The sequence below is a fragment of the Pteropus vampyrus genome, unplaced genomic scaffold (genome assembly GCF_000151845.1).
Source record: "Pteropus vampyrus isolate Shadow unplaced genomic scaffold, Pvam_2.0 Scaffold434, whole genome shotgun sequence".
Classification (NCBI taxonomy): Eukaryota; Metazoa; Chordata; class Mammalia; order Chiroptera; family Pteropodidae; genus Pteropus; species Pteropus vampyrus.
The window spans coordinates 1,761,292-1,786,092 of NW_011889215.1; the positions used below are offsets into that span (position 1 = coordinate 1,761,292).

At 40.3% G+C, this 24,801-nt stretch overlaps 1 non-coding gene across 1 annotated transcript in view; it reads left to right on the forward strand.

The window, feature by feature from the left end:
• The window catches only part of LOC105306365, a 224,982-nt gene extending 221,851 nt beyond the window's left edge, over positions 1–3,131 (forward strand). The window contains exon 4 of the transcript XR_002777459.1: positions 3,043–3,131. This is a non-coding gene — a transcript (uncharacterized LOC105306365). The remainder of the gene's footprint in view (positions 1–3,042) is intronic.
• Positions 3,132–24,801: the final 21,670 nt, after the last annotated feature.

Below are 24,801 nucleotides of genomic sequence, written 5' to 3' on the forward strand. Positions count from 1 at the left end.
GTGGCAGAGATGACCTTGCAAGATGAATCAAGATTGAGTTGGAAGCCTGCCTTCTACTAACACTAATTATGCTAACTTGGACATACATTTTACTCTGATCTGAAATTTTATTCCAGTTTCAGCACTAATCTTTAACACTTAATAGCATTACAGCAATTTTCTAGTATTTTCTATATCACATCAAGAAGTTGATAGGTTCAAAATTTCTATCTAGTAGTTTTGATTCAAGTAGCCATGTGATGGAGAGACCTTTAGTTTGATATTCAGCTAATGACTCATAGTTATGAAGATTTAGATTTTAGGAATTTCAAATCCAATGGATTGATGTTAATATTTCCATAAGCCTTGTTATTGTGTCCTGAGTAATGGTAAGCCTACTTACGAAAACAATGTATTTTGAGAACTTTGTTACATTAATGGACATCCTCAATACAAATGAGTCTTACACATTCATTAAAGGAAAGCAGATTTGGAAACTGAGAGGCAGCGATGGAGAGAGCCTGAGATGAGAGAGAGGCAGAGAATTTGGATACTCATCTGTATTTTGTCATTTTTTTTAGCAGTTTAGTTGCGAGTGCATTACTTAATCTCTGAATCTTAATTTCCTCATATACAAAATGGGAATCATAATATATACTCTAATTATTTCACAGAGTTCCCATGAGGCTCAGATTAGATCATTCATTTATTCAACAAAATTCCTTCTTTATATCCTTCACACCTAGAGTGCTGCCCAGCCTGTTAGTTGTTGGATAGCACTCTAGTTGTGAAGGATATCAAGAAGGAAAATATTGCGTTGAAGGAGTTAGCAAATATATTAGTAACTGCTCACATTAAAAAAAAAAAAATCACATTGTAAGCCCTTTGAAGAGGGCTTGCTCTTTAATCTTTGTGTTTCCACATCTCAATACCTGGCACAAAATATAGAAGGTGCTAAAATATTGGTTATATGAATGAATGAATTATATAATTCATTTTTTGAAAATATTGTAATACTCTAGACTGGGTCTCTGTTGAACAAGTGGAAATGAGTAAGGTGTGGATATGGTTTTATTTTTTTGCTGGTTTAAAGTACCACTTGAACTTAGTAGTCTAACCTGAGATCCTTTCAAACTACAACAATGGTTAATTTTTAGTTGGAGTTTGCTTCAATTTAAGTAGTATTCCCTTTTTTCAATCAATATTTCAACAACATCAGGAATACCTGTTTCGGCTTAACATCCTTTTCATGTTTGGTATTTATTCAAACTCCAATATTTCTTTTGGAAAGAAAGATAAATTCTTTCATTTTCCCCATTAAGTTTTTTAAAACGTCACTTCATAAATGCAATTTCAAACAGCTGGATTCTAATCTTTCCACCTATGGGAAGAGAGTTTGGTTTCTGCAGTGCTCCTACTTCATGGTCTGGATCACACTCAGCACACAGATTTTTTTAACCAGGATTATGCAGCCAGCAATGTGAACTTGTGGTTGTGCTTTGGGGCTGTGTTCACGTGTTATTCTAAATTAGGTCGAGGGTTGTGGCATGTGTCTTTTTCTATACTCTTTTAACGGAATGAGAACAAATGGAGAATTCTAATATCGCTTTCATACTGGGTCACAGAAATAAATACTTTTGAGGATTTAAGTTCTGTCTCTTTACAACAGGTAAAGGGTTTTCCTCTGCTGCCCCATGTGTCCTCAGTATAGCTGGAGGAGGCCTTGGTGTTCTGATGCCCAATCTTTTATTTGAATAACAGAATTTTAGACTTGAAAAGACCTTGGACTTGATCCAAATCTGCCACCATATTCTAGACAGACGAAGTTGAGGAGAAATGAAGAGGCTGTAATAATAGTTAGCATCAGTGGGGGTCTTGGTATGCTTTTCTTGAGTTATTTTTCTACCAGCTGCCTACTGAGTAGGATGTATTATGCAAATCTGTGGGTGCTCCTAGGAAAAAACTCACAGAATGCAAGCTAATATTCAATGTAAGATATGCATAGATGTTTATGAGCTCACGTGTATATAATTATGTAATTTCCTTTATCCTTAATTGCTTAAATTGATAGTAATACATTGTTTGCAAATTTATTTAAAAGTCTTATAAAAGTAAATTCCATTTTCAAATATTGATTTGTACAGACTTCAGGGGTCCCATGTTCAATGTAGCCTACAGGGATTTGGGTTGGGCTTCATCCTATTCTTTATCAGTGATCCCCAACCTTTTTGGCACCAGGGACTGGTGCTTCCATGAGAATCTAATGCTTGTTGATCTGAGGTGGAGCTGAGGTGGTGATGCCAGCACTGGGGAGTGGCTGAAAATACAGATAAAGCTTCGCTCACTCGCCTGCCACTCTCCTCCTGTGTGGCCAGGTTCCTAACAGGCCACCAACTGATACCGGTCCACAGCCCAGGGGTTGAGGATCCCTGTTTTAAGTCACTCACATGGTCCTTGGAATAGATGCTTCTCAGGTAGCAGAGAGCACACATTATTTTCCCATGTTTACATTATAAAGTCAGTGCTACCCCTGCCTAGTATTAAATCTGGTTTTTCTTAGGCACGAGATTAATGAACACCAGATAGGTTAAATATTTTGCTCAGAGCCTCACAACGTCTAGTGACAAGTTGTAAATAAAATATATGCACCTCCTTTTATCAAGCCTGAGCTCCCAAATTCTATTGTAGCTCCAGTCACTGCTGCACAGGCTCCTCATTCTTGGAGGCATGGAAAACCGCCATGGGTTTTTTCAAGCTTCATAGCTGTGACTTCTGCTGAACAGGTCATGGAAAGAAAGCACCTGTGTTACTTATTTCAGAGGTTAGAAATGTGGGGTAAGTAATGTATAGCAGGCCCTGGAGTGCCCCTGAGGCACTATCCTGTGCATTTCATAGAAGGAAGATCCTTACCAAGATTATCTTTCTCTGAGTTCAGTTTCCTCGTATCTCCAGATAGACTGAGTTCCCAAACTGTCATGGAACACAAATGGGGAAGAAAAAAAATTAACCTAAGAGCACCAAGTTTGCATTGACTGCTTCATGCTTTATATTGTACTTTTTCAGAGTGCAAATTCACCTGCACCAGCGGTAAATGCTTGTATCTTGGTTCACTGGTCTGTAACCAACAGAATGACTGTGGGGACAACAGTGATGAAGAAAACTGTCTCCTGGTGACTGAACATCCACCTCCGGGCATCTTCAACTGTAAGTCCCTCCTACTTACCTTGGCATCATTACATTTGTGTTTTTGAAATAGTTAGGAAGTAGGGTCCTGTGGAAATGGGAAGGATGTTGTTTTCCTGGGTAAGAAGAGATTTGCATTTTCACAGAGGAAATGTTTTCTTCTTTTAGGATAGAAAGCTGGTGTAGCTAAAACTGGAAAATTTATTCTATTTTCAGAGATGACCAGTGGCATTATGTTTCGAAATAGGCTTTTGCTACTTATCTTAGAAGCACTGACTAGATTCAAGAAAATAATATCAATTTAGTATTCTTTCTACCAGTTTTGTAGAATTTTTAATATTTTTAAGTAATTTTAAATAAGTAAATAAAGATATGTGGAGAGTCCATAATTAATCATGTAATTAAAATAAGAAAACAAAAATTTATATTGGACTTTTTAAAAAGGTTCTGATAGTATGTTTTTCTATTTGATACTGGATGGAAAACAACTTAAGTGAGGTGTTTACATGTGTGAATCCTAAGGCTGAGGCTTTGAGCATTTCTTAATTTGAAAAGGTGAAATAAGAGTTTGAAGTTCATTGATTTTTGTTTATCTCATGTTTTTATGAAGAAGGAGAGAGAAAGCTGCTTTGAAACACTGTTGAACTTCTGAAAGGAAAAGTGGCTTATTGTTTCCTGTATTTCCTTGGGCCAAGTGAATTGGGCTGAGGATGAATGTTTTCGCAGTTCTGGAGGAATGTTTGTAGCACTGACACTCTTCATGGGGTCTTCTTACTGAGGTCATTTCTTCAAACATTCAGCTTATCTTCCCAGTTTTAGCAACAATATTTTGAGGAGTTATATTTGTTGTTATTTAAAGCTTTAAAATGTTTGTTGTGAAAATTAGATTACATAAATACTGATACTGTATTGTGAAATTGGAAGAGATATTTAAAAAGAAACAATATTCTCTGTTCCTACTGTATTTTTATATTGGGGGAAAACTCAGAAAACAACTGTGCCTAGCAAATTTTAAGCCTGCTATTTACACTTGCTAAATTCAAGAGTCTAATAGTGCAATTGTTTTTTTCAAAATTTTCTGTTTGTGTCCGTTTGGATTTTCTGATGCTGAGTTCTTAGGGTTCCATCTCTATACTTTCAAAAGACAATTTAAGGTTAGATGTGTACTTTCGTGGTAGTAGGTCCATGTGTTTCCCTTAGTGATGTTTTATGCAGTAGCCTTTGCAGTTGCCAACACTGTAATTTACATAATACAGCTTGCCTGGGTGCAGGGAAGGGGTCCCTGAAGTGATTGTCCTGCCTGTTTCAAGCTGGACTGCTGCATTCAGATCCTGGCCCTGGCACATACCCAACAGTTGGGTGCCTCTGTGGCCTGATCTGCACAGTGGGTCATGAGAATGGTTATCGTGAAGATTAAGTAGGATGGTCCACACAAAGCAATTAGAAAAGAATCTTGTGGATACTAAGTACTTGATGTAGGTCAGCTATACTCAAGCCAGGGAATCTTAGAAGGAGAAGAGCAATTAAAGACAATTTCTTGTTTTGTTTTCTCTAGACTTGAGTAACAGCAAGCACATACATGATAAGCTATGGAGAGACTACTAGGACTGTGTGTGGTACTTTGACTGGATTTGAGAGTTCTGTGTGAAAAGCAGATGGACAAAACCTTTGGCCCTCTGCCCTAGGACACTTCACAGACTGTTTCTCTGAATCTTGAAGGTGCTTATCCTTCACTTCAGGATCCTTTCACTGCAGTCCTCCCATTGTATTAAATCCCTTTTCTTTCCTCCCTTTCCTTTCCACACTTTCTTATCAGTATTCTTTCTTGGTTTTTAAATTCTGTTTATTTTTATATTTTCCATTGATTTTAAAAATGTGAATACTTTAATTTTGCTTAAAAGCCAGGTGAAGCAGTTACATCTATAAATGGCTCAACATTGCCCAGGCAGCTACAAAAATTTGCCCTAACAGAGGAATCTGAAGATCCTATTGGCAAACTATTGGTCCCTCCAGTTCAGATATAAATAAAACTTGTTGTCTTTATAGTGAAAATGGGAGATTATTTACAATGTGCTCTTTTTTTTAAGAAGAATGAATGACAAAGGGCAATACCATGGCTATGGCTTCCAGTTGACTTGGGTTCAAGTTACAGCTTAAGGAAATGACTGAATCCTTTTAAGCCTTAGTTTCTCAATCTTTGAAATGGGAATCATTGCTGCTATATAAGGTTTCTCTAAGGATTTAAATGAAATAATATGCATAAAAAGAGTTGTCTACAAATATATTATTACTATCATCATCTTCACTCATTGTAGGCCATTTCTTGGAGAGGTGGACCGCCATGACTTTGTATCATCTGTCTTTCATGCAGGAGCCACTTTACTTATGTAACAGAAGTTTCCGTGTGTCCGAAAGTGAGTTCATCCCCAGAGGTTCTGGATCTTTCCCATACATTCTGTCCCCTGGACAGGGCTGCCAGCTAAAGGTAACTTGCTCTGATTTGGCCAGCAGTCCCCTCTATACTGCTTTCCCCAGATTCTCTGAAATCATCAGAGGGAGCCAGGCCCTCCTGTTACATTGAGAAACTTGCTCTGAGTTTGTTGTAGTTGGTCCATTCTTTATGGTCAGGTGCCTCTAGGAAAGGGTATAGCTTCCCTGCTCTTTGCTGGTGCTAGGGGTCGATCTAATATTGAATGAATATTTTCTCTTCCCCATACCCTGTTGTGAAAGAATACAGAATAAACAAAGGGTATTTGCTTCCTATAAACAGCTGTGTAATGAGGCTGAGCGGCTTTCCATTTGTAAGTGGGTTGGAATGGGCCTACCAACATGCTTCCTGTACCAGACAGACAGTGTGCCCTTCATGCAGGGCTAACTCTTAGTGATAAGCCTCCGCTTCCTCTCTACCTTGAGAACTTGAATTATTACAGGAATTCTTGTCTACAAAATGTTGTATTCTAGAAAACAAATAGTGCTTCTTCCGTGTTCCTATTTCAGAACAAGTTTTGTTTCCTTGATCTGCTTTGCTCCCACCTGGAGACATTCAGTGTTCTGCTGTTTGATTGCACTTAGGGCAGAGCAAGCTGGACTTTTCAAGACTTCTAGACAAGTTGGAATTGGTTTTCTGCCTATGTAGTGAGCATATACCATGGCTCAGATGTCTTGGTCATCTCCGTCTCTCATTTGATATTTGCTGAAATTTAGCATGAATTAAGGTTAGAACGAAAATGTTACTGCCATTTATGAAGTCAGCAATGCTAATGATAATGGAAGAAGCCCTTACAGTAGCTGTAAGTAGCTTTTCCCTTGGAAAAAACTGAGTTTCACCTGCTTCTCTACTTTTTAACTATGATCAGGCTGTCCATTGGCTAAGACTAGTTTATTTTGCTGTGAGCCCCGAAGGGTTTTATACAGATGTAGAGGACTGGACTGGTATTGATTGTCTCACAGGGAAAGAGTTTTGCTAGATACATCTTTTTACAGCCTAAATTGCCAGCTTTTAAAATTTTTTTTTTTTATTTTTCACTTATAGTTGGGGTACAATATCATATTAGTTTCAGGTGTACAGCATACTGATTAGAGATCTATATAATGCACAAAGTGATCACCCCAGTAAATCTAGTATGTCTCTGCCTCATACATATTTATTATAATATTATTGACTATATTCCTTATGCTATACTTTATATCTCCATGACTATTTTGTAACTACCTATTTGTACTTCTCTATCCCTTTCTTCTTTTTCACTGACGTCCCCTAACCCCCTCCAATCTGGTGACCCTCAAAATGTTCTCTGTATGAGTTTGTTTCTGTTTCTGTTGTTGTTGTTGTTAATTTTGTTCGTTAGATTCCACATGCATGTGAAATCATATGGCATTTGTCTTTCTTAACTTCATTCCGCTCAACACTCTCTAGGACCATCATTCAATATCTTTTCCCATCCCTTTGTCTTCAGTCTGTATGTGTCTTTTAATCTGAAGTGAGACTCTTGTAGGCAGTATATATAATTTTCTCATCCATTCAGCCACTATATCTTGATTGGAGCACTTAATTCTTTTTCATTTGAAGAACTTGTTGATAGATATGTAATTATTGCCATTCTTTATACAATTTTTGATACATATTTTTTCTTCTTCTTAAAGAAGTCTCTCTAACATTTCCCATAATACTGGCTTGGTGGCGATGAACTCTGAGTCTTAGCTTTTTCTTGTCTGGGAAGCTTTTTATCTATCTTTTGACTCTGAATGGTAGCTTTGCTGGATAAAATAATGTTGGTTGTAGATTCTGGGTTTTCATCACTTTGAATTTTTTTGTGCCAAGATCTTCTGTCTTACAAAGTTTCTTTTGAGAAATCATCTGCCAGTTGTATGGGTGTTCCCTTGTAGGTAACTAACTGCTTTTCTCTTGCTGCATTTAAGATTCTCTCTTTGTATTTAACCTTTGACATTTTAATTATGATGTGTCTTGGTGTGTGCCTCTTTGGGTTCATCTTTTCTGGGACTCCCTGAGTTTCCTGGGGTGGTATGTCTATTTCCTTCATCAGGTTAGGGAAGTTTTCCATCATTATTTTTTCAAGTAGGTTTTCAACTTTTTACTCTCTCTCTTCTCCCTCTGATACCCCTATGATATGAATGTTATACTTGATGTTGTCCCATAGTCTCCTTAAATTATCTTCTTTTGGGGGATTCTTTTTTCTTTTGCTGTTCTGCTACCCCTTCCTCTATATTGGTGATTCAATCTTGCTCTTCATCCACTTTGTTGATTCCCTCTAATGTGCTTGTCATCTTAGATATTGTATTCTTCATTTCTGACCAGTTCCCTTTCATATTTTTTATCTTCATTTTTGTTTTTGATCTCTTTGTTAAAGTTCTCACTGAGTTCATCTACTCTTCCCCTAAGTTCATTGAGCATCCTTATAACCAGTGTTTTGAACTCTGCATCTGTTAGGTTATTTGACTCCACTTTGTTTAAATATTTTTCTGGAGCTCTGTTTTGTTCTTTCATGTGGGGCATGCTTCTTTGTCTCCCCATTTTGGTTGCCTTTCTCTGTTTCTAGGTACTGTGTAAAGCTCCTAAGTCTCCCAGTCTTAGTAGCATGGCTTTGTGGGGCCCAGTGGCATAGTCCTGAGAGGGGTCCAGCTGCAGGGCAAGTTTAGCCCCAGCCTTTGACCCTCTGCTGCCACCTGGTAAGATTCAGCAAGCAATCCACAGATGGCTGCCACCCGTGCTGTACTTATGATTGCCTCAAGAGGCCACACAAAAACCGATGCTTGCTGCTGCCATTGTAGGACTTGGAGCTGCTCAGCAAGAAGCACAGGACATGCTGAGGACTCCACTGGATGTGGCTTGGGTAGGGCCAAAAGCTGGGAGGGATGGAGTTTCAGGGAGTGCTCTGGGCAGAGTGACTGCTGTTATTCAGTTTGATAACATCTTAGTTATAGTGGCGCTTGTGTCCCCCTGTTGGGAGTGAGAAGGGCTCAACCAAGGATCAATGGATACTGCTAGCACTTCTTCCCAGGAGAAAGCTACCCCTCTCGCCATCGCCAAGTCCTACAACTCAGTGTCCCTCCACATATCCCTGGCGTGTCCACTCTCCAGCATCCACCCCAGAGCTGGAGATCAGGGTGAGCAAGTCTGTCACTGCGAAAGTCCGGTCACGGTCACGGTCACGGCCCCTTTAAGGGGAACATCTGCAGTTGCTGTAGCCTCTGTCTCTCTCAGCTCACATGAGACTGGGCAGACTCACATCTCCTCCCACTCCTACCATTCCAAGGTGATTTCTTAATTGTCTTCTGTAGTTGTAGGGCTTCTGTTCATCCAGATCTCAGGCAACTCTGCTTGATGTTTGATCCATGGTTTTGTCACAATTTTGGTGCATTTGCAAGAAGAGACATACAAAACCTCTACCCTCAACGCTATCTTGACCAAAACTCCTAAATTGCCAGTTTTTCTTGTGTCTTTTCTGCGTCAAAATATTGTACTCCCGAGCACTAAAAATACAAATTATACGAATGAAATTATTTATTATTTATAAAAATAAAATTATTAAGTGACTTCTTTAGTTATTGTACCAAGCATTGTGGAGAATGAAGGAAAACATAGATCCTGTTATCAAGGTGTTTATAGTCAAGTTGGGGAACTGAAAGATACGTGTACAAAAATGAACACAGGGTATTTAGAGCTGAGCATTTCCTGCAATTTGTGGTTCAGGAGCTTACAGAGAATCATTCTAGGTGTACTGGTAGTCATGGTGGCTTTGTGGAGGAGGTGTGCTGGGTGTCATGCAGAGGACAGATCTAGGGCAGAGAAAAGCATAAATGTGGAGAGAGTGAGGACAGATAGCCTGACTCTACAGAAAGCCTGGGTTAGGTGTAGCCTGAAATAGGGTTAGAAAGGTAGGTTGGACCCATAGAGAAAAGCCAGTAAGTCATGCTATATCTTCTTCCCTTGTCTCTAAAAAGAGACCTACTGCCTGTGGGTTCAATGTCATGAGTAAGGGAGAGCTGCACAGTCTGCCTATTGCTCTGGGTGATGCTGGCATCGCTGCTACCAGCCTTTTACTCAGTGAACCCTCTGCCTCACCATTCCTATCAAGGTGAGTATTTACTGTTACACTGCATTTTCAAAACCTCTTTGTCACATCTTTGTGGGAGAGAGCAGAGTTCCTTTGACTTGTCAGAAGCAATAATTATGTAGCCTTGCAAAGAGTTGAGTACTTTGAAAGTGTTGGCAAAAACTGACTTTCCTTAAGCAGTCACTGTTAAGGAATTCATGTTACTAGTCCTTCAGAGTAAAAAAGTTGATACGAAGCCAGCAGTCAATCAGAACAACTTTTACATTCAACTTCAGTGGAATTTCTGATTCTCCCAATTCTACTGGCTGGGGAAGTTGCTTCTTTCTCAATAGGTGGCCTCATAAAACTGAATCTCAAAATCCAATGAACTGAAGCTAATAAAATGTACCCAATTAAGCCAGGAATTTAACTTCAGGACTTTTTCAGAAGGAAACTTTCTCCCCTCAAGTCCATTTAAAGTCATAACCAAATAAGATAAAATTTAACATATTAAAATCTGAACTCAGTGTCTTTCTTCCCAAACCAGCTCTTATCACTTTCCTCAAATTTTTTTCCTTTTTTTTTTTTTTTGGCTAAAGGATCTGGCACCCTATTTGTTACCTAGGTTCAAGACATCAGTCACGTTTAGTCACTAAGCTAAACTACCCTGTACTTCACTTTTGGCTGTCAACTCCCCACCTCCCAAGTATGTTTGTTTATTCATTTGTTTACTTTATTCAGATATAATTGACATATGGCACTGTGTAGGTTTATAGTATATAGCCTAATGATTTACATACATTGTGAAATGAATACCACGATAAGTTTAGTCAACACTAAGTATTTTGTATTTGGAACCAGGCTCATAACCATATAGAAAGCCTATCCACAAATAGGCTTCACAAAGACTAGACATTTTCCCTATAATTTTAGTAAATATTAACAATAATCCTCTAATAGCATCAAATATCCTTTTAGAATTCACATTTTCCCAATTGTCTTACAAATGTGTGTTTTGTTTTGTTCCATTTACAGTTTGTTTGAACCAGGACCCAGAGAAGCTCCAAGCATTGCTCCAAGATGGATTTATATGAACTTAAGAATTTTTCACTCTATATCCCCCTCTCTATGCCCCCCACACTTCTTGTAATTTTTGGTGAAAAGGTCTGGATTGTTTGTTCTGTAGAGTTTCCATACTCTGGATTTTGTTGACTGCTTTCCCAGGAAGTTACTCAGTGTGCTCCTCTGTCCCTTATAAATCCTGTCAGTTGTTAGTTAGGTCTAGAGGTTTTGGGGAGATTGACGTTTGAAAGTTGTGTTTGTAAAGCAATTTTATAGATGCTGTTGTCTTCCATCAGGAGGCATATCCTGTCTGGTTGTCTCTCTGTTGTATGATAATCATCAGTCATTAGGGGTTGCAAAAACAGTCATAAGCAAATTCTATCATTTTTTCTCCATTTTTATAGAATACTTCTATAAAAAGAAACTCTCCATCAACTATGTGAGTATTATGAAATAGTTATCATATAGGATCAGTTTTCTTAATAATGAGAAAATTCTCTATTGCCCTTCAGAAATAACCAATGAGATTTTCTTTGTGTCATTACGAACTGATGAATTAACATACATTTGATTTTTACCTGGAACCTTTTAAGAAACCTCCTAGCTGTTGATTACTTAGGTAATCAACTCCCAGGTCTTATCCAAGATTCTGTCAGCCTCAATGGCTTGTTTAACTTCAAAGAGGTGAAACTTCAGAAGTGCAGGGTCTGACCCTGTCCCAAAGCCCCACAGCAACTGGGAGTCTCATGAGCTTACTTCCTCACACCTGCTCATCACCTCATCTGGTTGATCTTTCCTTTTCTTCCTATACATTCTTAGGTTCTTCCTATCCCTTGACCTCACCTATCTACTTTTGACTTTCTGAAGTGTCTTCTTACAGCCCTATGCCTCTGAGCACACCACCCTCTGCTGTACCAGGGCTGCAGTCTGCTCTCCAGCTCCTTCCAAGAAGCCCTCATTTGCCAACAGGCACTGCATCATGGTTGGGCATGACCTCTTCTCAGGCAGGGCCCTCAGCACCCCTGAGAATCCTTACAGTTCCCCAGTTGGAACTCTCTCCGTCTTTCTTTCACACTTGTCCAGATCTGCTCTGTTTGCCTCCACCAGTCCTCCATCCCTTATCCCCCATCCCCTGTTCCTTTCTCTCTCAGTGCCAGCTTACCTCCTACTGCATTGGGAAGATAGCTAAACAGCTGTCTGACTGCTCCCTCTCTAACCCCTTTTTTCTAACTACTGTACTCCCCTAGCTGCTTTTCCTGGGTTACTTGTTCATTGCCAAATCCAGTGAGCTTTTTTTCCATTTTATTTTATTATTCTTTTCTCCACAATTGATAAGGTTGATCATCCCCTTTCTGAGATTCTCTGTTCCCTTGAGGTCAAAGGATTTGTAGCTGTCTGGTGTCTTCGGACACCTCCAGCTATTCCTCCTCTTTGGCAGCTCCTCGGTCCCCCAGGTACCATCCTCGGCTATACTTCTCACTCCTTGCCCTTGCCTGAGTAATTCCAGATACCCCATGGCTTTAAAACCATGCCCACATTCTTATCTCCAGCCCAGACAAATGTATCCAACTGTTTGTAATACCTCTTATAAGCTCCCAAACTCTGAGTATCTAAAGTTGAACCAATTATTTTTCCCTCCACACCCAGACCAGTTCTTCCTTTGGCATTTTCTATGTGAGTGTTATGACCATCTGCCAGTTATATCACATTGGTCACCCTTCCTGACTCCCTCCCCATAGCCAGAAATAATTTCTCCTACTTGGAACCTTGTAGCACTTTATAGCCCTCTTAAAGTGTCTGTTCTGCTTGTAAAAGTATAATTCCCACTAGATATTAAGCTCTTTGAAGACAGGGGCTATGTTTACATCTTGGGAAGCCCTGGCACTCTTAACATAGCCTGGGCTGTCCATATGGACATTTGACAGTATTTATTTAATTGAACTGAAAGCTATCTATCCTTTCTCTGCTACTTACCAGCATGCTGTCAGCATAGCCTTCAATTGAACAGTGCCTGTAGGTTTCTGCTGTAGCCATTGTGCCTCCTATAGTGCATGGCGCATATAGCATAAGGTGCATGGCATATGTAGTGTATAGTACATGGCATATATAGTATAAGGTGCATAACATATATAGCATATGGTATGTGGTATATATAGCATATAGTAAGTGACATATATAGCATATGGTTCATGGACCTGTAAATATTTGCTAAGTGAATGGATGAATATGATTATTTTAGAAAACTCAAGTCTGACCAGAGGATGAAAAAAACTTTTGTTTCATATGGCCTAGTACCCTGCTAGTTGCAAAGACCTATACAATCCAGGGAGCCTGCATGATAGGACACAGAAAGAGATGATATACGCCTCCCAAATTGTCTGTCATTACAATTTATATTTAGTTATTATTAAGAGCCAAATTAACCAGAGTATAAACCTACTCTAGTGCAAAGTGTTTATTCTGTGACGAATAGTATGATGGACTTTTATTGGGGGCAAGATTTCTCAATACAGCAACCTTTAAGAGACAAACCTTTGGCTTCTGAATATCCACATACTATATGAAGGGCTGATTCATATCAAGCCCAGAAGAAATGTGAAATGCTTCCTGCCCAGCCCAAACAAGTGTGTGTGCGTGTGTGCCTACGTGTGGTGTGTGGGTGTGTGTGAGCATGTGAATATATTTCTGAGTTTGGGTGTGGTGTCTAGCTTCAGTTGCCTGATTAGTCCTACCAGGACAGGTCCCCATTTTATGCCAAGGTATCCCTTGCACCCTGAGTCTCATATCGCTACTGGGAAACCATGTTTCCTGTGGGCACAATGTTATAAACAACATTATACACTGTGATTAGGTTCCCAAGTTGGTCCTACAATTTGTTTAAACTACAAAGTACAATATCAGGCCCTGGGTTTCAATCCTGGAGTTACCACTCACGGACTGTGGCTTTAGACAAGTTGCTTAACCTCTTCATGACTTGATTTTCTCATTTGTAAAATGAAGGTGATAATATTGGTATTTCCTTCAAAGGGTTGTTCTGTGGACTTAATAAAATAGTTTAGATAAAGCAATTAGAATAATGCCTAACATGTAGTAAATGCTCAATTAATATTACATTTACAACCCTGTTTCTCTATTTGTTGCCTTCAAAGTTTATTTTGAAATAATTTTCAAATTTTTATTATAAAGTTACAGAATTTATCCTTTTTATCCTTCTGTCTTTATGCATTTACACTTTTTTTTGTATTTACAAATTTAATTTTTTCTGAAACAGTTAGGAGTAATTTGTAGACATCATGTCTCTTTACTTCAAAACACTCCAATGTGTTTTTTCTAAGAAAAAACATTCTCTTCCATAACTGTAGTATGCTTAGTAAAGCCTAGAAACTGTAACATTGATACAGTACTATTTTCTGTGATGCAGTACACATTAAACTCTTTTCAGTTGCTTCCATCACATCTTTCATAGCAATTGTTTGTGTTTCTCAGCAAAGCCTCAGTAGACAAGTAGTGGAAATACTGCTGGGGAGGAGGCTGCACTAGAGACCTCTCAGATCCCTTCCAGTCTGGACCCATCTTGACTGTTCAAGAACAAGAGCACACAACAGGAGCTCATAGATCTTGGTGTTTTTTGTTTTTGTTTTTAATCTACTTCTGTTTCTCATGTATTTCATTATCTCTTACTCAAAGAGGAAGTAGCAATACTCCCTTTCTCTGATGACCAGTAGGTGCAAGGAGTTTATCTGAAAGCTTGTGGCTTCTTAGTGGTGGGGATGACAGAGGCAGAGAGCTGCCATTTGCTGCGTGCCTGCAGTTTACACGCATCATCTCATTTATCTCTCAAAATCATCCTAGAAAAGTTTCATAGGAAACAGTGCTCAGAGAGGTTAGATAATTTTTTCAGAGTCACACAGTTAGAACATGCTGCAGTTGAGAATTGAACTCAGGACTGCGATTTTGTTTTGCTTCCGGATATTTGTTTGTTTGTTTTCCATGATATTTTGCAGTAAGATAAAGATTTAATCATCAGTTTTTAAAGATTTATAGAGTTTGGGGGAGGGGAGTGGAGATTAAATTTATTATTATGAAGGTCCATGAGTGCTCCAATACAATTGTTGATATGACAGTTTTTAATTGATACACCGATAATGTTAATCTTGGTTTCATTCTGGATTTTCAAATAGATTATAAAAAATTAACCCAAGAAACCCAGTGTATCAGGGGTCATTGATTTTATTGAGTTCTTTTAAATTTCCTTTACTACTTGATTAATTAATCCCTTCTTCCATTCTGCATAGGCTATGTACTATTTACATGTCTTGGGGGAAGTCAGTTCTCCTCTCTGTTTTACTTTCTCTATCAGGAGGGTGACTATAATGAGAACTGACCTGAAAGATCGTGTGGCTCAAGTTTGATGGGACTCAGTGAACAGAGAGACTATTTCTGCCATTACTCTATTCCATTTACCTTCTGTGAAAGATGCCTTCTTGGCCAGATGTGGGCTTTTAGCCCTAAACCCCTAATTTCCTGCTGGATCTTGCTTAAGCTCTTTGGCCTCTACAGATTCCTTCAGCTGTGCCAGCGGAGCACACATGGGCCCCTGCCTGCTTCCTAGGTCCTTAAGCACACAGTGGATTAGACTCTTGATGTTGCTGACAGCAGGGAGAGTGGGAAAAGGATCTTCCAGTGTGTTGTTGTCCCAGAACATGGTGAAATGGGGCGGTGTGGGCTCTGAAGTTTCCTTTTGCTTATTTCTGGCTTACCTTGGTCAAGGCTGGTAGTAAAGGCTGCTTTCAGTGAATCAAGCTGTTCTGCTGAACCCTGTATATTCTTTGGACAGGGCTCTCTACCCCCTTTTTCAACTTAAAAAAAGAACCCACAGCAAAACAATTATTGACTTGTGTGAAAATGGTATTTCAAACAAGGTGAGAAGGAGGATATGCATCTCTTAGGCTGAGCCTGATCATGTTGCAGGTGGTCACTAGCAACAAGCTTCCACCTGGTTGTGTTTTGGGGGGTAGGACACAGAGGTGCCACTGGTTGAGCTCTCCTTCCTCCTTTATCCCCCAAAAGGCGGGCCCCTTCCCTGCTGCCCACTTTGGTTTGCTACCTTTGTTTCTCCAAGACAGCTTTCTGATCAATTAAAATCTTGTAGGGTGTTGAAAGGCAATTCTGCCTTTCCAAATAAACAAAGGCAGAGAGCAAATGGGAGGGAAAGTTTCTATAAATCTTAGGCATCATTTCCTCCTGCTGTGACACTAAATATACGTGGATAAAAACAACCTCTTAGATTTACATTTTGATTCTGTTACTGCTTTCATGTATGTGGGGCTGTCCCATTTCAGATGAAATTTTCCACTTCTTTAAATATTTAGTAGTCTAGTGTGGATGTTAATGAAAGTCTGGCGGTGCTATTTTGAGAATTGCAACAATGATAGTAATTTTCAGTGTCAGATTCCTGCTTCGCAAAGGAGGAGAGGGATGGGAGGAGGAGAAGGGAAAAATGGTTTCAGTTCTAATAGAGTTTGCCATCCACTGGGCTGTGCCAGACAGATGGGTCATGAATACTGTCTAGACGCTCTCTGCCTGAGAGAAGCTCTGGTCTCTAAGGACACGCAATGAGAAGCAGGCTTAAGTAGCTGGGGAAAGTCAGGGCAGGCTCTCCTGTAATAGAAATCAATGTAGATCTGCTTCCTGGGGGAGGCTGAAAGGTGGGAGGGGAGGTTAGATGCAGAGGGGGTCTTGAAAGAAAACACCCTCTACTACTGATCAATTTTAGTGCAAATTTGACAAATATTAGGCATTAGGGAGAGTGTCAAAGGAGAGTTGTAGTACGGTAACACTATTGATTTAAACTGTACTCCATCACAGAATTCAGAATGATTTAATTCATACATCTTTGAAAGGCTAGAGAAGAACAGAAAAGGAGGACGTTTCCTCCTGTCATTAAAACAAGAACACAGACTATCGGGTGACCTGCATTAATTGTGTGTATTGATGAACCTGGTACTGCTCCAGTTGAGGCTGTCCTGACTGTTTATTTTCATGGGTTTAGCCTCTTAATTAGGAAGTGTTTTAGAGACTCATCTGGCTTGCTTTCATTTCTGATGAATCTCTGAGAACTTCCCAAAGCTGGATCTCATCCCAGCCAGCTCTGCTAATGGTGGTGGTGTAGGAAATGTAAAAATCTCATAAGCACCCTGCTTAAGTGCACTTGAGTGCATGGACACTTCTGATGGTTGTTTTACTCAGTATTTCCTGGGTGCCATGAATGGAGTTTGCATGACATAAGTAGTGAGTTTCTACATATGAAAACTCTCAGTCTAAATGTAGTGGTGGTGGTGGGGAAGTGGGATATTGCTATCAGGATGAAATTATGGGAGAAAGCAAAGGGACCACCAACAAGAAGAGCATGACTCAACTCAGCTGAGAGGGGCTTCATTGTTGGGCTTGATGTCAACAATCATATATTTGCCCTAGGAAAATTACCTAAAGAATCTATAGTAAAACTTGTAGGGAACCATCTTTGAGAAATCACACAAAATAAAGATAGAATTCAACTGTCATGTGCTGAGACCTGTACTGCAGAGGTGGAGTGACCCCCTGAGGGTCAGGCCTCTGAATTAACCATATGGGCTTGTAGCTCTTTTAGTCATGTCTCAATGGAGACACCATCATAGGCTTTCAATTTGGCAAAACTCCAGCAACCTAAATTTAGCAATAATCATTTTTTTTAACTCCTTCATTCATTCTTGTTATGTCCCAAGAGCTCATAGCAGAGGGAATAGTAGATGGTTTTTGCTTCTTCCTTCCCAGGAAGAAAAGGGAAATCAAAGATCAAAAGAGTACACAATTTCTGGACAGGAAAGAAAGAGATCTTGTGTTCAAGAGCTACAGCCGTAAGCAGTGAGTAAGCCGTCTTTGCTCCAAAACAGTTCTCAGAAATATCACTGAGGTCACCCAGAAGGTACAACAGTCTTTCAGAAAGGTGTCTTCTTTCCTTAAAACTCTTGCTTGCTGTCCCCATCAGACTGTTAACAATTAGGGCATAAACTCTCCTTCCCTTTGGATAACCTGTAAGGAGCATCCATTTGTGGCCACAAAGTGCAATGTGAGGACATGATGCAAACTTACACTCACAGCCTCTGGTGTCTGGAAGGCAAACTACAATACTTGGCAGAACCCCAGCACGTTTTGGTTCTATTCACTTATAATCAGAAGAACAAAACATGCATCTGCCTATTTCAAAGACTCCAAAGATTTTGTGGGGTGACTCATGTATGTGCCTTAGCTACAAAAATATTATTTCTCCTCTTTGAGAAAAGGCACCTTTCCTCACCTTGGCACACACCTGTTCTGGAAGGGATGACTGGGTATTTTGCCTCCTTATTTTTATCTCTTTATCTTTAGAGGAAGTTCTGGGCCTCCATTATTCATTTGATTCTTAGAAATGGGCGAAAAAGGAATTGAGCTAAACCTCTGACTCTTTTCCCTTTAGATCTTGGAAGGAAGGCCCAAATGTTGTTCTTGGTAAGGTGCAGCAGTGGGCCATGCTCAGAATGGCACTGCCTCTCTAACAGTCTGGATTTGAAACAGGTAGCAAGTTGAAGCCCAGTGACCACTCTCCCAGTAATGAGGGGAGTGGTTAAACCAGGCAGGGACAATTATTTATCTTCTATGACCTGATTTGGGTCTATGTCTGTAACTTGACATAATTTTCCACAGAAGGGCAACCAAGAGAGATGCTCCTCTTCTTATTATGTATACTTAGAAGGTAGAAGTGTTGAGTGTGTCTTTTTCATAGGGAGAGGGCTTGGCATGAAATGAAGATTTTAAATGCCTGTCTGATTTCAAAAGATGGAAACAGTCTTCATTCTCTCAGAGCTACCAGGGCATCCTGCTAACCCACCAAAAGGCCATCAGGACCCAGTGGCCACTGCCTAATCATGCTCATGTAGGTCCATGTTTGTTCACATGTTGAGACATTTTAATCTGGAAATGACAAGGACTGATGGCCAGTGCAGTTGGCTTCTTCCAAAAAACAAGATACCAGGACTGATAAATTTTCAGACTTTGTTGAAAGAGAATAAGTTATTGAAAGATAATGTCTGGACAGGAGGCTGGAGAGTATTCTAGAGCAAACATGTTTGGGGTAGTTACTTGCAGAAAATGATATATTGAATAGTAGCAACATGTATCCTTTTGGGAGGCATATTTCACAGAAAGTATTTTTGTGAGTGTTGAATATGGGAGAGGCACAGGGCTGGGTGATGGGGTGGTTGCAGGTGTATGGGGGATGGGGGTAGGGGTGCATGCAGGTATACATGGGGGCATTGGGGAGGTACAAGGTGTGCAGGGGAATAGTTGATGGGGTGGGTGCAAAATATATGGGGGTGGGTGATGGGGTGGGTATAGATTATACAGGGGGGAGAGGATGGCTGCAGGGTTTGCAGGATATGGTCTCTTTTCAACTTTTTCCATCTGGTGCTGAAACAGTGCACTTGAGATGTTCTGTAAAAGTTTAGAATAGTTTCTCCATTGCCAGTGTGTGGGAAAATTTCCTTGAATTTGGTGCCGAGGTCAGACCTCATCGTGGGAGGCAGGGTATTGGAGAACTCTTACTGTCTTGAGCAGCCTGACAGGAGGAGGCAGGAGCACAGTAGGTGAGCAGAGATGTCATATAGGAATTGTCATTATAAGCCAGCTTGCTTGGAGGTAAGGGATGAATTTCAGGAGCATTACTAGAAAGGTAGGTTGGGGCCAGATTCTAGAAAGTCAGAGATGTCAGACCAAATAGTTTCTATTCTTTATCCTGAAAGTTTCTGAGGAGGAGAGCGAGGATATGGTACAATGCAATTACATGTGTGAAGGTCCTTAGAGATCACCTTGTTCTGCACTGCACTTCATAGACAAGGGAACCTAAACCTGAGAGTGTAAATAACTCTTTCAAGGTCACGAAATAGTGATTGGCAGAGACTCTGGACAGGAGTCTTATCTCTTAGGCCAGTTATCTTTCCACTGTATAATGTCCTAACACTAACTTCTCAGGTAAGGCAGTGGCAGAAAAAGATAAAGAATAAAGAAGGAGTCATCTGGAAGGACCCTTCTCCAGTAGGGTAAATGACCTTTAGGTGAACTCAATGTGCAACCCATGAGGGCAGAGACACAGAAACATAACTAGGAAGGTTATCAGAGAGGGCAGGCCCCCAGCACATTTGTCACCAGTTGCACCTTTTCAATAGTTTATGAAGATACTCATATTGTTATGATAGTTGTCAAGATGATGTAAAGAAAAGAGTTGGGAGGAATCGGTGTGAAAGCTACCTCAGGTGATGAATACAGGAGTAGTCTGAGTGTGTCCCAGCTTGGCGGCATACTCTGTTTTGGGGCGTCCCTCAGTGTGGGGCCTGCTGTTGCTCTGCAGGCCACATCTCACTGTGGTAATCTCAGGGCCCAGCACAGCACCTGGCAGCCTTCAGAGGCTCTCAGTGCTGTGAAAGGAGGAAGGGAGGAAGGGAGGAAGGAACTGAGGTTATTTCAGGGCAGACGGCTGTCTGGGAGAGGCCAGCAGGCAACTAGAGGAGGTGGAGGACCCCTGGGCAAGTCTCTGAAGGGAATGGGATCCGGCACAGAGAAGGGGAGGAGCCTCCTTCTGGGAGGCTTGGGTAGAACTTAGTCACTGAGCTGAAAAGGAAGAGGAAAGATTGCCTCATGGGGCAGATCTTCCCAGTAAAGGGTAGTTGGGGTCTTCTGCCACCAGTCAGCTTGGGACTGGGGAGTTAAAACAAAATACTAATATAGGAAAAATCCACAGTCATAACAATCAACATCTTGGTTGTACTTTACAACTTTCTTTAAAGTTTTAAAATATTTCAGTTATATTGAGGTATAATTGACATAATTGTAAGGTATTTAAAGTATACATCATAGAGATTTGATACATGTATGCATTGTGAAAGCATTCTCCCCATCTAGTTAATTAACACATCACCACCTCACATATTTACCTTTTTTTTGGTTGTTGAGAATATTTAAGTTCTACTCTCTTAACAAATTTCATTTATACAATACAGCATAACCAATGATAGCCACCCTGTTGCACATTAGATCCTCAAACCTTCTTCATCTTATAGCTGAAAATCTGTCCCCTTTTACCATTTCTCCCTATTCCCCTACTCTCCAACCCTCTATAATGCATGTGTGTCATGGGATTTTTTTGTGTGCAAATATAACATTTGAATAACAGAGGGAATTGTATTTGAGGAAAGATACAGGGTCCGGTTCTTTTCTCCTTTGCAAACAAATGATGATGGACTTTGTTTTGGTTTGCTGTTGGTGCGTTAGTGGTATAGGTTTGTGTGTGTGCATTATGGAAATCAGGAGACCTGTGAATTGCTGTAGTGTTACACAGAAACTTTGGATGTAATGTTCAGAGGGGCAGGATGCTTAATGATGTTTTTCTTGGATGCCTAGCACTGAAACTTGGTTTGATCATGGGTGACAATAGATTTTTGCATTACTTATGTCACAGAAATGAGTTAGAATACAAATCAGCAGCTTTGCTACTCTCTGCAGTGACCTTGATTCATTAGCACCTTGGGTCTGGTTTTTCTCAGTCCCTATGGTCCCTCATGGCTCAAAAAAGAAAAAAACAAAATAAAACAAAGAAAAATATCTCAATCAGTGACTTGTGTTATTAACTTGAATAAGGTAAATATGGAAGACAACATTTATCCAACAAAGGTATTTCTTTGTAAATAACAATTATTTATAGGCTTTTGAGAGGTGTTCATCAGGGCATAAAATGTCTACTAGTACCCCCTAAAATTAGAACCCCTTCTGTGTGACTGACCCATCTGTTTGTTACAAAGTACCAGGTACACCACCTGCCTTTCCCACTGTTACCCCTGCTCATTATCTTTCAACCCCCATCCCCAGTATTGCTGTATAATCTGTTCATTGGAGACAATAATGACGCAGTGTGTGAATTCAGAGTCTAGCACCTAGTAGCACCTTGATAGAAATAGAAAGCTGTGATCACAGCATTAAAATATGCTAACAAGCTGCAGGAGCTAATGGGCATCACTTTTACACTGCAGATGTTCATTCCGGCACTAGTGCTGATTGCAGGGACGCTGCTCATATCCCAGTATTCGATGGTTGTTTTTGTTTATTATAGTGTTATTCTCCAAAAGGGACTTCCTATCTCCTTTATAAAGTGTGCTGCTTTTCTGGGCCTACAATGATAGAAGAACTCCCTTTAGTAAGACAGAGAGAGTGATCAAGAAATAGAGTTCAGTGGGAAAGCACTATTAATGATAATGGTAGGATACAGTCATTTAATTAAAATAAATTAGATTTTATTCTGTTTGTGGTTAATGTTTATCTAGACAGAGTTTCTGAGCTCTAGAAAGAGGTTCTAAATGTGTTTGATAAATGCATACAAGAATTCCAGTGTACCAAATTTAAAGGGATGATTTAAGTACATTATATTACATTTTAAGCATAAAGAATTTTGAATTTCTGGCTTATAGTTTTATTTGTTTTGCTTCCTGGCTCATATTAACAAATGACTCCATTTTCTTCATAATTTTTGCTCTAATTAATACCTCAGTGCACTCTTTGCTCCCCCCTCACTTTATTGGGTTGCTCTCATTTTGCAAAAGTCAGTTGGGTGAAAAACATATTTAGAATGAATGGACAAGACAGCCAGATGCTATCTACTATACAGGGCTGGTGGCATTTGACTACACTGAAGGATGGCTGCCTGTGTATGGAGGGTAGCAGGAGGAAATCCTTGGCCCACATTGGGAGTTTACCCAAGCTGCAGGTCCAAGCAGCTGGCAGAGGTGAGGTGGGCAGAGTGCTGAGTACACTCAGAGCTCAGGCAGACACATAGCCAGCCTTGTCCAGAAGGTGTTGGGGAGCAGGGAAGCACTGTGTACCTATGACAAGAGCTGTTGTATTGGATGTCTTGTGTTGCCTTGGAGATCGTGCACTCCTGAGACTTCAGATATAAGTAATGATCATTTATACATTAATCTGTTTATGAAATATCCCACTTGATGTATACTTTGCTGGATCCCCCAAAACAAGGACAGGGCATGGAACCGAGTATATATTCAATCAGTATACAGTTGAGTGGATGTTGAGTGGATTCATATGTTGAGTGGATTCATATGCACCAATCAATGTGCTGGGTAATCCAAATTGTGTAAGACTTGGTGGTCCTTACCTACAAAGAGCTTAAAGTGGACTGATGCTGGGATACCTGCATCCATGGGCGCACACAGGAGCTAGGAAAAGAGGAGTGGGCATTGCTAGGGAGGGGCCAGGAGAAGCTCAATAAAAGACCAAGAATGCTTAAGCACATCCTGGCACCAGGACTGGGGATTTTCCAGGCTTGGCAGGTAGATCATTTTACCCAGTGTGCACTTGGGCAGGGAGCCAGGGGTCTCCAAGCTTTTCAAGGAAACCTGAAAAAAAGTGGTACTTCCTCCATAATAGGAAAAGAAAACTGCACAATTATAATGAACATATGTAATTAACTGTCAATAGAACATAACAGCACATCAACTAATCAACTACGATTCATTATCTCATGTAGGATGTCTGTGCACTTCACTGGTGAAGAGTGTGTCTGTGAGGCCCATGTAGGCCAAATTCTAAATATATATTAAAACTAAAACTGAGATTTAAAAACTCTAAAGGATCCAGAAGAAAATATAAAATACATTATATCTAACCTATGTATTTACCCAACTATGAATCTTTATACTGTCAGTTGATGAAATAAAACAGAGACGGTAAGTCTGAAAAGTTCTTAGTTATGAAATGAGTGTTCTAGGATAAAGGAGTGGCTGAAGCAATAGAGGATATGCTTACTACATACTTAATGATGGAAGAAATGGCTAGATTCAATAGTAGAAGCTTTGAGGATAGCCCTTAATCTGAGCTAGAAATACTATCTGTGAGTCCTGATGACTGAGGGTAGTTGTAAACAGGAACTCTTAAAAAGAAATGGGAGAATCCCTTGATAAATAGATGTAAAGCAGTTTTAGTTGTGTTCTACTGCCTGAATGAACATACCACTCATATTATATACCTGAGACATATAATTTTTTCTGTGTTCTATTAATGGAATGTAAAATAATCATAACATGAATGCAGACAGGTTGAAGAGGGTGGGTGAGGAAGCACAGATGTGGATGACACATTTCCCATACCTTCCAAGATGCCAGGGAGCCTGTGGTGAGAAGAGGCTGGAGCCTACAGTGACAACTGCTCCTGATTTGAGAATGTAGAGAACCACCAGGAGCTTCTCAGCGTTATCTCAAAGCCCAGACATCCCTCTGCAGGTGTGTTCTCCTCACTGTCCTGTGTGTCCTCACTCTTCATGGAGGAGTTGAGCTTAGTTACTTTGTGCACATGCTTAAGGCAGGAGAATAAGAGCAGGCGCACAGATGCAACCACTGTATGACTGGGGCAGAGCAAGCATCTGCTCCTTCACCATTCCTCCCAGCTCCCAGGTCAGCTGCCCAGGAGCTTGGCTGCCCATCTCCCCTTCACTTATGTTCACACCCAAACTGGGCAGTGGTCAAGGAGTGTTAGCATAGGGCATCCCTGAAAATATGAACTGAGCAGTAAACATTTTTCCTGAGAGGAGCCTGCTATGTTAAAGATGAATAAAGCCAAAGTCTCTGCTCTAACGGAATTTATTGGTTGGGCTTAGGTGGTAAGATGCATCTGATTATTAAAGGTGAACAGTAAAGGGAGGGCATGGTAAGTACCTATGCCCTATGAACTGCCCCTCATGTGGGTATTCCTGTGCTTCTTCCTCATTTCCATCTACACAGGAAGTTTTGCCCTGGACCTAGAACCCAAACTGCCAGCCTGGCCTAGGCACACACGAAGATTATCTTCATGAGACAGGACCCATCTTCCCACTTTGATATAACACTTGAGAGGGGAGAAGGCACCCCTTCACCTAAAGAACAGAGCAGTAGGGGAGTTACCAAACGGAGTG